The sequence below is a fragment of the Lepidochelys olivacea genome (assembly GCF_965140295.1).
Source record: "Lepidochelys olivacea isolate rLepOli2 genome assembly, chromosome: 11".
NCBI lineage: Eukaryota > Metazoa > Chordata > Testudines > Cheloniidae > Lepidochelys > Lepidochelys olivacea.
The window spans coordinates 16,806,600-16,819,805 of NC_140421.1; the positions used below are offsets into that span (position 1 = coordinate 16,806,600).

The 13,206-nt window shown below is 45.6% G+C and overlaps 1 long non-coding RNA gene across 1 annotated transcript; it reads left to right on the top strand.

Moving 5' to 3' along the window:
• The first annotated feature begins 1,343 nt into the window (after nucleotides 1–1,343).
• On the top strand, nucleotides 1,344–5,206 carry LOC311528642. Its single transcript, XR_014713652.1, has 3 exons — nucleotides 1,344–1,430; nucleotides 3,402–3,454; nucleotides 5,173–5,206. It is a non-coding gene; the product is annotated as an uncharacterized lncRNA (long non-coding RNA).
• The last annotated feature ends 8,000 nt before the right edge of the window (nucleotides 5,207–13,206 follow it).

Here is a 13,206-nt window from a genome sequence, read left to right on the forward strand (position 1 = left end):
GTGATGAGCTGCTAGCTCAGAAGGAGTCACCTACTCCGAGATCACCTCATGTGACAATGACAGAGGAGTTAGCACAATGACAACATAGTTTGTCTTTCCTCCTCCTCATTGGGTGCAGTCATTGCCTCAGTTTCCCCTTCCAACAGTGCCTTAACTTCCCTCACCCAGTAGGGTAGGTAATTTAGCTCTTCCATCAAAACAGATTCTGCCCAGTCCAGGGCTGATGCAAGTCCAAATAAGACAGAAGTTCAACAAAAAGCCTTCACTTAATTCCACTCCAGAGCCACAATTCTCCCTTCAGTGGTTCACAGGAACTTGGGTAATCAATTAGCCTTTCACCCCTTGGCTGCAGGGGTTTACAAAGTCCTTTGTCCCTTGGTTACATGGGTCCAGCTTTACATATGGGTATCAGCACGTCACCTCAAGGTGGCACTAGGAGCACAGAGGATCCCAAGTCCCTTGGCTGCAACTGACTTAAGTAGTGAAGCAGTCATCTGCTCCAGTTTCCCATATTTTCACTTCACTCTTCCATCGGGGCTGCCTCCCTGACAGCTTTCCTCCCTCTGTTCTACGCCTTCTTCCAGGTCCTTCCACACACTTCTTCAGCAATGCCTCTCCTGGGCTCTGTCTCTGCTGGGAGACACACCACAATCTTTGCCCAAGTCACTACAGAGCCCTATCAGCAGGCTCGTGCGCTCTCGCTCTCTCTCAGTTTCTTCCCACAGTAGAAATGGCTACTTCTTATAGCCTCATTCCCACATCTCCTTCTCAAAAGGCCTTGCTTTCAGCCAACAGTACCCATGCTCCCTTCAAGAGCAAAACTCCACAAAGTCCTGGACTGAGAAAGTAACAGGAGTGGTAGGCATAGAACCTGTCCTTAAAGGGCCAACATGTTCTGTTACAGGCATTGTCTATATAGTGGTTCTCAACCTTTTTAGGCTCAAGACCCATTTGGCCTGTTGCAACCCAATTGTAGGATTCATACGGGGTTCATGCACTTGGCAACATTCAGGGCACACCCAGAGTGTTGTGTAGGAGCAGTGCACACACGGCTCCTCTCAAGGGCATGAACCTTGGAATCTTGCCCAGATGACATGAACCGTGGGAAGCCTCCCAGGACTGGGCTCAAGGCCCGAGAGCAAGGAGTGCGGTAGATAGAAATTGGTAAATAAGAATATTATACAAAGCCAGTGTATTCCTTTTATCTGTTGGAGTATGTAATGTGCAGGGGGAGAGAGAGAAATAAAGTAGAGGGTGGAAAAGCTGACAGGCAGACCAGCCCGTCGGCAGACCAGCCTGCTTGCTTGCTTAAAGCCTTGTTCTGTCTTATATTTGAACCGCAACAACTGGCGCCCAAACGTGGGGCCCTCAGCACTCACCTCGCCCGGCAAGGGTTTCAGACGCGTCACTCATCCGCTTCGCGGATCCCGGTGAGTATTTTTCGTTGTGGTAAGTATGGGAAGCTCCCTCTCTGCTTTGCAAGTGCAACACCGCAATGAGCTACAGTATTTGCTGCGTAAGGCTCAGCATGATTGCCCCACTCGAGAACTCACTCTCCTGCTACAGGAGGTGAGTGTCCAATGCCCGTGGTACCCTGAAGCCGGAACCCTTAAGCTAGCGGACTGGGAGCGGTTGGGCCAGAGATTGCACAAAGAGCCTCGGGCGCCCGTGCAGGCTTTACATGCCTGGCACCTCTGCCGCGACGCGATACAGCGTGTCGCCTCAGAAAGGCCCTCCCTCGTGGGGCTGGTGATCTCGCCACTCCTGTCCGCTCCTGAAGCCATCCCTCCTCCTGCTTCGCCCCCAGAGCCTCAATTACCACCTCCTCCCCGTCTTCCCCACCGGAGCCGGTGTGTGATCACCATCTCCCCGTGGAGCCCCATCCCCCCGTGGGGTCCGCGTCCGCTCAGGGACTTTCGCTGGTGCAACAAATGGTTCACACAGCGAAGACTCACTCAGATATTACAGCAGAGGAGCTGGCTGATCTGGTCTCAGTTTGTCCGGTGACCTGGCAGGATGATGGCCAGGGCAACCAGCTTGCAAACAGTTTGCCTTACTTGGTGATCAGAGAGGTAAAGAAAGCGATTCGCGAGTTCGGCCTCACTAGCACGTATGTACGTGGTCTCCTTGAAGGGCTAGGTACTGGGTACACCCTGGTCCCTGAAGATTGGAAGGCGCTGTTACGCATGATGCTGACACCCAGTCAGTATGTTATTTGGCTTAGTGAGTATCGGCAGATGGCGGAACGCCAAGCCCAGGTATATAGAGAGCATGGTGTCATTTATGAGCACTTGGCAGGGGAGGGCCAGTTTGCTACCGTTCAGATGCAGTCTCAGCTCCCTCAGGCTGTCTTCCCCATTATTTCTGCCTGCGCCCAGCATGCTTTCCGGAAGGTCCCGGATTCAGGCAAGCCTACCAAAAGCTTTGCCAGTATCCGTCAGGGTGCATCAGAGTCCTTTATGGATTTTACCAACAGATTGCAGGAGGCTATCCTCCGACAGGTGGATAGCCCTGTGGCAGCTCAGGAGATCCCGTTAAAAATGGCAGTTGAAAATGCGAACGAGGATTGCCGCCGTGCTCTCCAGGCGGCACAAGCCGCTGGCGTTCTAGAGCTGTTGGACATGCTGCGGGCGTGCCAAAACATCGGCACACAAGCACATAAAGCTGGGGTTCTGGCCGCCGCCCTGTGGAAAAGCGGGAAGGAGGGGAAGCGTTGTTACCGCTGTGGTAAGGAGGGTCACTTTCAGCGGGAGTGCCGCTCATCGACGGCGCCCGCCCGCCCCTCAAAGAAGTGCCCCAAGTGTCGGAAGGGCTATCACTGGGCTAATCAGTGTCGTAGCAGGTCGGGAAACTGCACGACGGGTCCCCCCCAAACCCAGGGCTAAACGGGGGTGTTCCCCAATCAGACAACTGTTCCTCTGCCTTAAAATCCATAGACTCCATGAGGGCGGTGACTGCCAGAAGTGCAGGGCTTGATTTGATTATGCAGGAGGACGCTGATTTTCAGTTGCCGGGGGAGGTTTGCACCATACCTACACAGGTGACGGGACCTCTCCCTGCCGGATTTGTGGGTCTGGTTCTCCCTCGCTCACACGCTGGGAAACAGGGTTTTTTTGTCATCCCAGGGGTCATTGACGCCGATTACACCGGCGTTATTAAGGTTCAGGTGTGGACCCATCTTCCGCAGTCGCTCCCGCGTGGACGGTCAATTGCACAATTGATTTTAGTCCCCTATCAGGTGCCAGCCGCAGAGGATTGAGCCCGGGGCGGAGGCGGCTTTGGATCAACGCTGTCTCAGTCGCCGCGTCACGACACGTCCTCTCAACTTGTTGCTCTAACAATGTCGCTCCGCCCCTCGAAACCTCAGTTAACACTTCTTTTAAATAATTTTCCTTTTACAGGGCTGGTGGACACTGGAGCTGACGTTACGGTGATTCGTGATCCGGAGTGGCCGGTCAGTTGGCCAACAGTTCCTTCTAAAGAGTTGTGGGGGATTGGGGGTAGCAAACCCGGGCGCCAAAGTTTGTCTTGGGTCACGGTCTCCAAACCAGGAGGCCGTGCCCTTGCTACGATCCGCCCTTTTGTGCTCCCTGTCCACCTCAATATTTGGGGCCGTGACTTACTTGTAAAGCTGGACACCACCCTCGATATTAATATATAATGGCCCAAAACCCTCCCCCACCCACCTTGCCCTCCGCATTACCATTGGTATGGCAATCCTTAGAGCCCGTGTGGATTGACCAGTGGCCCCTCCCCCTAGAAAAGCTGAAAGCGCTTCATTCGCTTGTGCGACAACATTTGCATGCACAGCTCTTGGAGAGCTCCACTAGTCCTTGGAACACCCCGGTGTTCGTTATTAAGAAAAAATCTGGTGCATGGAGGCTGTTACACGATTTAAGAGAAATAAATAAACGCATCCAACCCATGGGCCCCTTGCAGTTTGGGGTGCCAAACCCGAATTTAATTCCTCAAACCGATCAACTTTGTGTGTTAGATTTAAAAGATTGTTTCTTCACAATTCCCCTTTGCCCACAAGATTGTGGAAAATTCGCATTTACGGTGCCAGAATATAATTTATTTATATATATTTGTCTCAGATTCTTGGCCAAAATGGCCTGTTAGCGGCACCAGAAAAAATCCAATGCTCTTATCCCTACCAATATCTCGGGCATAAGGTTTTACAAACCTATGCTGCCCCTGTTCGCCCGGAAGTGGTTCTACCCCAACCCCGAACCCTTGTTAAATTACAGCAAATTTGGGGTCATTTATTCATTCGACCCTACTTCCGTCTCCCCACATCGATGCTGCAGCCATTGTTCGAGCTCCTATGTGGAGCTCAGGCACCGGGCACAGTTATTGCCATCACTGAGGAGCACATTGCCTGCATTCGACAGATCAATGCTGTGTTGAGTCAGGAGTTCGTGGATAGACTCACTGAGGTTCGTCCCCTGTGGTTGGTTCTCCTTGCCACCCCTCATACGCCTACTGCGGCTCTGTTTGTACCTCGTACAGACACAGCCGACTCTATCATAGAGTGGATATATTTGTCATCCACTCCTCCTTGGAACATTTATCCTTATTTAGACGCCCTGTCCGACCTTGTTCGTAAAGCCCGCCACCGCGCAGTGCAACTCACGGGCACTGATTTAGTTGCCATTGTGTTCCCCTTGTCACGTAGTGAATTTGATTCTTTGTACCACAACTCCTTGGCCTGGCAGGTTGCTCTTTGTGATTATGTGGGAGAGAGCTCTTATAATCCCCCAAAAGATCCTCGGTTGGTGATTACACAAAAGGTGCCACTAATCGTACATAGTCTTAGCCGCTCTCGACCTATTGTTTCACCTATCACTCTTTTTACTGATGGCTCTCCACATCGCGGTGTTGTCACCTATCAATTAGGTGACCCCCCTCGTTGGCATTCTCGTTTTACGCTGCCTCAACGTTCCGCACAGCGCTCAGAACTGGCTGCTGTTATTTTGGCCTTTCAATTTTTTTTGCTGATTGTCCCTTTAATTTAATTGTGGACACCCATTATGTTTATCAGGTAATTGATCATTTACCCCTTGCCCTCATTACCCCTCAGGTCGATGCGGACCTTCTTCGCCTGTTTTTGTCCTTACAGTATCTCATCACCACTCGTAATTTCCCTTATTTTGTTGCTCATATTCGCAGTCATACCCCTCTGCCTGGGCTACTTACTGAAGGCAATGCGCACGCTGATCGCGCATTACGTGGTCAGGTAAATTCCCTCTTTTCTGACCCCATTGAAAGCCATTCCTTTTTTCATCAGTCTGCCTCTGTTTTGGCCCGACAATTTCACATTCCTGCTGATCATGCACGTTCTATTGTTCGCTCCTGCCCCCACTGTGCCGCTGCTGCCCCTACCTTTTCTTATGCCGTTAACCCCAGAGGTACCGCAGCGAATCAGCTGTGGCAAATGGATGTCACTCACGTGCCACAATTCCGCCCCTATTTGTTTTTACATGTTTCCATTGATACCTATTCGGGATTCCTCTGGGCGACCCCACAGCGTGGGGAGGCCACTCCCAAAGTTATTCACCATTTGCTAGCCTGTTTTGCTGTTATGGGTTGCCCGACCCAGATAAAAACGGATAATGCCCCATTATCCTATGTGCCTATTGCTCCACAGCCCTCTCCACCTTTTGTGCCCAATGGGACGTCCATCTCAAACACGGGATCCCTTATAATTCCACAGGCCAAGCTATTGTTGAACGTGCAAATCACACGCTAAAAACCTTGCTTGACAAACAATTAAAACAAGGGGAGCTGCATCTCCGAACCTTAGGAGACATTCAGCAACAATTGCATATCCTTTTGTTTACTTTAAATAATTTAACACTGAATACAGATCAGCAGACCCCCGCAGATTGGCATTTTCATAAGTCCGAGGTACTGGAAAGACCGTGTGTCTATTACTGTCAGCTGCCCAATCTGCAATGGTTGGGCCCAGTACCTTTAATTACTTGGGGTCGGGGATATGCTGCTGTGTCTCTCCCTGCAGGACCATTGTGGGTTCCGGCCCGGTTTGTGCGACCAGCACTGAAACAGCATGGCGTGGCACTAGGGGCTGTCAAACCCCATACCGGAGTTTCAGCTGACCTTGGAGGAGAACGCAGTGCCTCCCGGGTCGACAATGGCGGGACGGAGACGGAGGAGACGTAGCGTCCCAAGCCAGCCCGTGACATGGGGAGCAGTGAAAGCATTGGTTGCTGTGGCTCAAAGAAGACTGGCAGCAAACCAACAGCCAGAGACTCCTGAGACTCTGTTTGTGGCCATTCTCGCCCAAATCACTGCTAATTCCGTATTGATTGTGTGCCTTATGTGCCTGCTATTTCCTGTAGGGGTTGACTCGGGAGCACCTCCTCCGTTACGGGCCTGAATGACATATAACCTATGGGAAAGATTGGCTTCAATAGCAAATGTTACCCACTTTTGTTCATCTGATTTTGTAGCAGCTGAAGAATTGTTAGGTACGTGCCTTATTCCAGTATGTCATCACCCTGAGGAAATAGGGAATGAAATGATGCTCGCTGCTTATGCGAACCTCTCTTCCCAGAACTCTAGCATGGCTAATTGGGGCCCGACCAACTACACTTTACCTTCTTGGGCTTATTTTTTGCTGTTGCTGTGTGCAATGTATTTCCTTTTTGTTAAGGCTTTGTTGAGACCCGCCCTGGCAGGCTCCACGAGTTATGACCTTGTCTGTCCAGGAGTTAATTGGCTTGCAAAAGCAAACTGATGGCTACCATGAGATGGCCGAGCACAAATAAACAAAAAAGGAGGGGATGTAGGATTCATACGGGGTTCATGCACTTGACAACATTCAGGGCACACCCGGAGTGTTGTATAGGAGCAGTGCACACACGGCTCCTCTCAAGGGCATGAACCTTGGAACCTCACCCAGATGACATTGAACCATGGGAAGCCTCCCAGGACTGGGCTCAAGGCCCGAGAGCAAGGAATGCGGTACATGGAAATTGGTAAATAAGAATATTATACAATGCCAGTGTATTCCTTTTATCTGTTGGAGTATGTAATGTGCGGGGGGAGAGAGAGAGAAATAAAGCAGAGGGTGGAAAAGCTGACAGGCAGACCAGCCTGTCGGCAGACCAGCCTGCTTGCTTGCTTAAAGCCTTGTTCTGTCTTGTATTTGAACCGCAACACCCAATAAATAGCTGTAGTGCAAAAAAAATTCTGGCATATTCAATATTTGTTACTCACAATATATAAGATACACATTAACTTAAGCATTAAATGTAGCAAATATCTCAATATTGCATTTAAGTATTTCTTATATAAATCCCAGGTTCCACTTAATGAGAAACCTGAGGTTGCTTCTCTTTGATGAGTTTATCAAAGTTTGGTGTAAATCAGTGCAGTCCCAAGGTCAGGCTCAACATCCATGCTTTTATTTTTCAGTTGACTCATAGCTGAAAATCCTGTTTCACACAAGTATGTCACACTGAATGGCAAAATAACTAATAGCATGGCTAGCAAGAACAGGTTATTCACCTGCAGTGCTGCACACAACTGGGAAGACTCGTTTCAGTATATTTTCTCTGTAGACTATGATTGCAAGACAATTCAAGCAGCTAAGATTCTTCCTCCATAGGCAGACTCACATTTTCCAGCAATATTCCAAATGGATCACAGATCCATTCTTCATCCTTGAGTTACTCATCTGGAAAAAAATCACAGAATCTAGTGTGTAATTTAGTTACGTTGTTACAGATAATTTTCTGCTGCTTCCCAGCATGCAGAATCTTCCTAGTTTTCCATTTCTAGCAACACAAGAGTTGCTGCATGGGAACTAGACATGGATATTTAGGCTGAGGAACTTAAGTGGGTTTTGCCTATGGATCGTTTGTAACCATGTCTGTTCAGGGACTAGTATATGTGTAAACAAAAAGGTTGTATTAAGAATATACCCAGATTCCACATCTCCGATTTGTCTTCCAAAGGAAGCCCAACCTGCAAGCCCCGCCCCCAACATCTGCCATCACTTGGCAGAGAGGCAACAAATATAAGAGGGAAATAGATTCATATAGAGATAAGGAAGAGGAATTTAAGGGGTACACAGCCTGCCTTAGAATGAAAAGGTGGGAAGTAGCTCGGTGGGAGGGAAGAGAATGACTCAATACACATTTTTCTAAACTCTAAGAAGATCCCTACTAGAAATACATTTCATTCTTTTCATGCCTCAAACTTCCATTCTATTAATGTTTGGCTAAAACTACCAAGCATCTTTTCATTTCCTTTGGTACCATTATTAATTAATATGTATGACAAGTCCTCAAATGTTAATTGTTTTTGGAGTGCGTTTAGGTCAGCTAAGTAAAATGTTAACCATTTAAATGAAATCCCAAATAAGTTTCTGCAATTTTGTGCAGATGAAATAATAATTATTTCAGTTTTATTCATGCTGGTAAATCCATGCTTCATAGCACTGATTTAATTAATGAGCAGCTAAACGTGACTGCCTTGCTAATGATTTGTTCTTATGTTACCTGTGAAAAATAGTTCTAAATGGCTTAAGTATGATAACGTGGAACTAGAAACATGTTAGGTGACACCCCCAAAGTTGTCATAAGCAACAAAAGAAGTAAACTGTATATGCCTGTAACCACACAAGAAGACACCAAAAAATGTACTGAGGTATCATGCATATTTCTGTGGAAAACATCTCTGATTTAGAAAAAGAAAACGTTTCACTATATGATGCCCTTCAAACCTTACATAATTAATATGCATGCTTTTTTGTTTGGACTGGGGTCATTGTTTTAAAATCATAACCTGATGATGTATCCTCTTTCAAATATCCTCCCCACAAAATAATTATTTGAGCAGATAAGGATCGGTCTTTAGAGTGAGAACGTTTAATAACTAGGAGCCACAGTAGAGTGGCCATATGTCAGAGAAAGTGCTGTAACAGAGAGCGCCCGAAAACAAATTGTTGTCTATATTCAACTACTACAAAAGTGACAAGTTTGATTACGACAAGTTTGATTAAGCCATCCACTGACTTCTCTGTCAGAATGGATATTCACTTGTTCCAGAAGAAAACAATAGCGGTGATGCACATCCACTAGGTTGTCCTTATACGATCTTAAGAATTTTTCCATCAGATTTCCTTCAGGGCTAGGCTAGTACAAGTCATTTTTCCCCACCAAGGCTTGTTGCTAAATTAATTCATAGTTCAAGACAGTAAGAGAATTACATCATTCAGCAATAACATCTCAATTAATGTCTGTCACAACACTAAAGATTATCTCTAATGCTGGCTTCTGCCCATGCAAAAAAATTACCCTTACCCAGGGACAATTCCAGGTCCTGAGTGATTAGCCACTTACTTTAATCTCAAATGTTCATGCACTATATAAAGTTCACTGAACTGATATTACTGCATTCATCTGTCATACAATAAGATTAAAATAAAGGGTAACTAGTATGATATGGTACTACTTAAACATTTAACATCCTTGCAGAGCTACACTGAGGAGATTATATAGATACATTTTTAAATGCTAAAATCTTCCATCTTTTGTACACAAGTATTTGAAAAAACGAAACCCTCTAGATTACAGATCTATTGAACATTCATACAAAGATCAATGCGTAAGTACTTCACAATAAAATAAGAGTAAATTCTGTCTGGTATTTATATGCTGTTGCTATGTGTTCTCGCTAACATCTTTGCCAATATTATTTCTGAAGCTCCTTTTGTATATTTTAGGTATGTCTAAGGCCCAGAATTTTCAGCTCTCCCAACTGAAGATTCAGGTAGGACATAGGACCAAATCCTGCTTTGCTTGCTCGAGTGAGCGGGATTTGAGCCAAATCCATTGCATTTCTATAGAACCATTTTTTTCTCTAGTACTTTGCATACTACACATCTTACATAAGAATCACTTTACCTGCCACAGCAACACAGCCATCTCTGAAGACAAAACACACCAGTTATTCAACAGCACACAGTGATATTTTGCAACAGTTTACGATAGGAAATGGAAGACACTAGATAAAATTCCACCTGAAGTTCAAGTTTTAAGTGCAATGTAATTACACACAGTCACAGCGCAATCTGCTCATTTGAAAAACCTCTTGAAGTCTATAGCCTGTTCCCAGGTCAAACACAGGAATGAGGCACGAGAGGAATGAGGAGATGGTATTTCTCAAAACTCACAGGAGTTATAGATTAGATTATTCATCTCAGAAAGGAGGAAGGGATTTAAGATCATTTATGTTTCTCCAGTAAAGGATCTTAATCAAGTTTCAAAGAGAAGTACTGTAATTTGAGTCAGATTTCCTGACATATGATCTTGAAGATGCAAATTATCACATTAAAATAATAAAGTTGTAAATACAGAAAATTTTACTAATGTAAATTAGTTAATGTTGTAACTGTCATACCATGCTAAAATGAATATGCAAACAAGGAGGAGGTATTGTTTCATATTCTCTGTGTGTATATAAAGTCTGCTGCAGTTTCCACGGTACGCATCCGATGAAGTGAGCTGTAGCTCACGAAAGCTCATGCTCAAATAAATTGGTTAGTCTCTAAGGTGCCACAAGTACTCCTTTTCTTTTTGCGAATACAGACTAACACGGCTGTTACTCTGAAACCTGTTGAGATTAGGTGACTCATAATTTGCCTTCCAATGGAGTTCTAGAATAGGATTATAATTTTCTATAAAATTATAAAAGATAGGTAAAAAACCCTAAAGAAAAATTTATGGAAAAGTTCTATAGCATTTAATAGAGCATAAGGGGAATAAAATCACTGACATTTTGAGATACAGTTGTGAGGCTACTATTTTACCACTGCAGTAATTTCTGTCTCAAGACCAGTATTTCATACAGCTGTTGCCAAGAGCAAATTTCATTTAATTTTATCTCCTTACCTACCTTTTTCCATATTTATTTTGCATAATCAATGTTTAAAATGCAGGGGCCCTGATTCTCCTCGCACTTAGATTGGGACAACTAAGAAAATCAGGCCCAATATTCTTTTCCATTGCTCAGAACACTGAAAGTTACACCAGAGTTTTATTATGAATGTTTCAGCAACACGTATAGGTGGCCTCCTGGGGCCCATAAGGAGGACACAGCTGCATATGTGGACTGGACACCAGCCTACCCTGTTCCTAGACTCAGCGGAGCCTGTATGTTTTGCCCAAAATATTCTGCCTGCTTTGCACATGGAGAAATATACTGCTGCATGTGGTCAAGATCACGGCTACCCATTTCTGGTCCCTTGAAGGGCTCTTGGAGTCAGCTGGGAAAGATTTTCCTCTAGGATTACTCCAAAAAAGTAGATCTGGGAGCTGTTAGCAGAGTAGGGAGCTTCTCCTGAAGCGTATGGGAGTTAGTTGGGGAGGTGAATGGTATCTCCCCGTCCCACCCATGAGATGATCAAGGTGTAGGAACTGGTGTGAGGAAGCCATCACCAGCATCACAGACCTCCTAGCACCTCAGGGAGCAGGCACTCTGAATCCAAGCCTTACGGTACAAACACACAGGGTACATCTGCACAGGACCTGGGTGATGCAATTCCCAGCATGGCCAGACATACACACACTAGCTTTGGTGGAGCTAGCACCTAAAAGTAGTGCTGTGGCTGTGGCTAGCCACCCCAGTACAATCCAAATTGACCCCTTTGGTAGGTGCTTGGGCGGCTAGCCCAAGCTGCTGCTTGCACCGCCGTGGCCACGCTGCTAATGATAGATTCTAGACTGAGCAGAGCAAGTGTGTGTATGTCTACCCAAATCGTGAATTACACCTCCCAGTTGCTGTGTAAATGTACCCTCAGACCCAGTATCACATCGAGCTAAAGAGCATGCATTGCCCATGCCATGAGCCTAGCCCTCAATGCTGTGCATACAGTACTGCTGTGACAATACACACAGCTTTTTCTTTTTTTAAGAGAAGAAAAAAAAATAGTGGTTTCACTGATTTTATTTATTTACTTGCAATTCACACACACACACACACACTCATCATCATGGCTAGAAATTTCAGCAGCAGCTCAGGGAATAGAAACCCAATTCCTACTCGAATTCAAGGGGACCTGGGTCTCTAACTCCCTTAGGCTCAGTGCTTAATTTGTAATGAAAGAGGTGCCAGGGCTCAAGCAATTTTTTTTACATTCATAACTGATGCAAGAAGCTCAAAAGTGCCGGGGCTGTGCACTGCCAAGCCTAGAGGTGCCGGGGCACAAATTAAGCACTGCTCAGGCTCCTCTGAAAATGCCAACCAATGTGTTTAGCTGCAAAGCTTTAGAACTGAGAGACTTCTGCTCTTTTGAGTAACTACAGGTTTCTTTATGCTTCTATTCTAGAATTTGAGTTCCATATATGATTAGTCTAACAGGTGGGCCTTGAATCCAGAAGGGCTGCAGTTTGGGACAGCAGATCTCTTATTGCCCAACTTCTAAGTCACATTCTGTGAAGTTCTACTCAACCAGGAAAGGGGTTTTTCAGGGGAGGGGAGGGAAAGAGACCACATGAAAAAAGGAACAGGCAGAGAGAGAAAAAATTCTAATGCAACAATAGGTTTTATATACATATTAGTGTCAAGTCACCCTTTTGAGCTGATTTCAGAGAAAGGAGGTATTCCTTGATGCACAATACATAGGACAGGCGGAAACGTTTTGAAACTGATTCACTCTTGGAGGACCACAAGTTAAAAAAAACTGAAAAAAGGTTGGTGAACATCAAAGAGATTTGTAACCACTGCAAAGAAAATAAAGAAAATCAGATTGTTTAGATCAAACTGTTCCATTAAAGCACAATCCTACACTGAGGCAGTGTAGTGATGTCGCACTCCAGTGACAGATCCAGTGAACAGGGAGCTTGTCCATTATCGCCACTCTTAATAAGGTTCAGCTTGTACTCCCCAGTTGGTGCCCTTATAGGGTGCTAGCAGAAAGCAGACTCACAAGTGCAGGACCCAAAGTTATGGGTGCTCCATGCATTCTCCAAATTTGTGCATTCACACCACAAGGGCCAGGCATAATCTAGCTCCTTCATCCATCCCTAGAGTTAGTGGGCTGATTATATTTTATCATTTTCATCATGTTTGGTTTTTGTATACAAGCTAGCATATTATACTTTGAAAGATGAACGTGGGCCAGAGTTTTTTTTGCAACGAGGCCTGTTTTAGATGCAAGTTGAAAAATATTTCTGA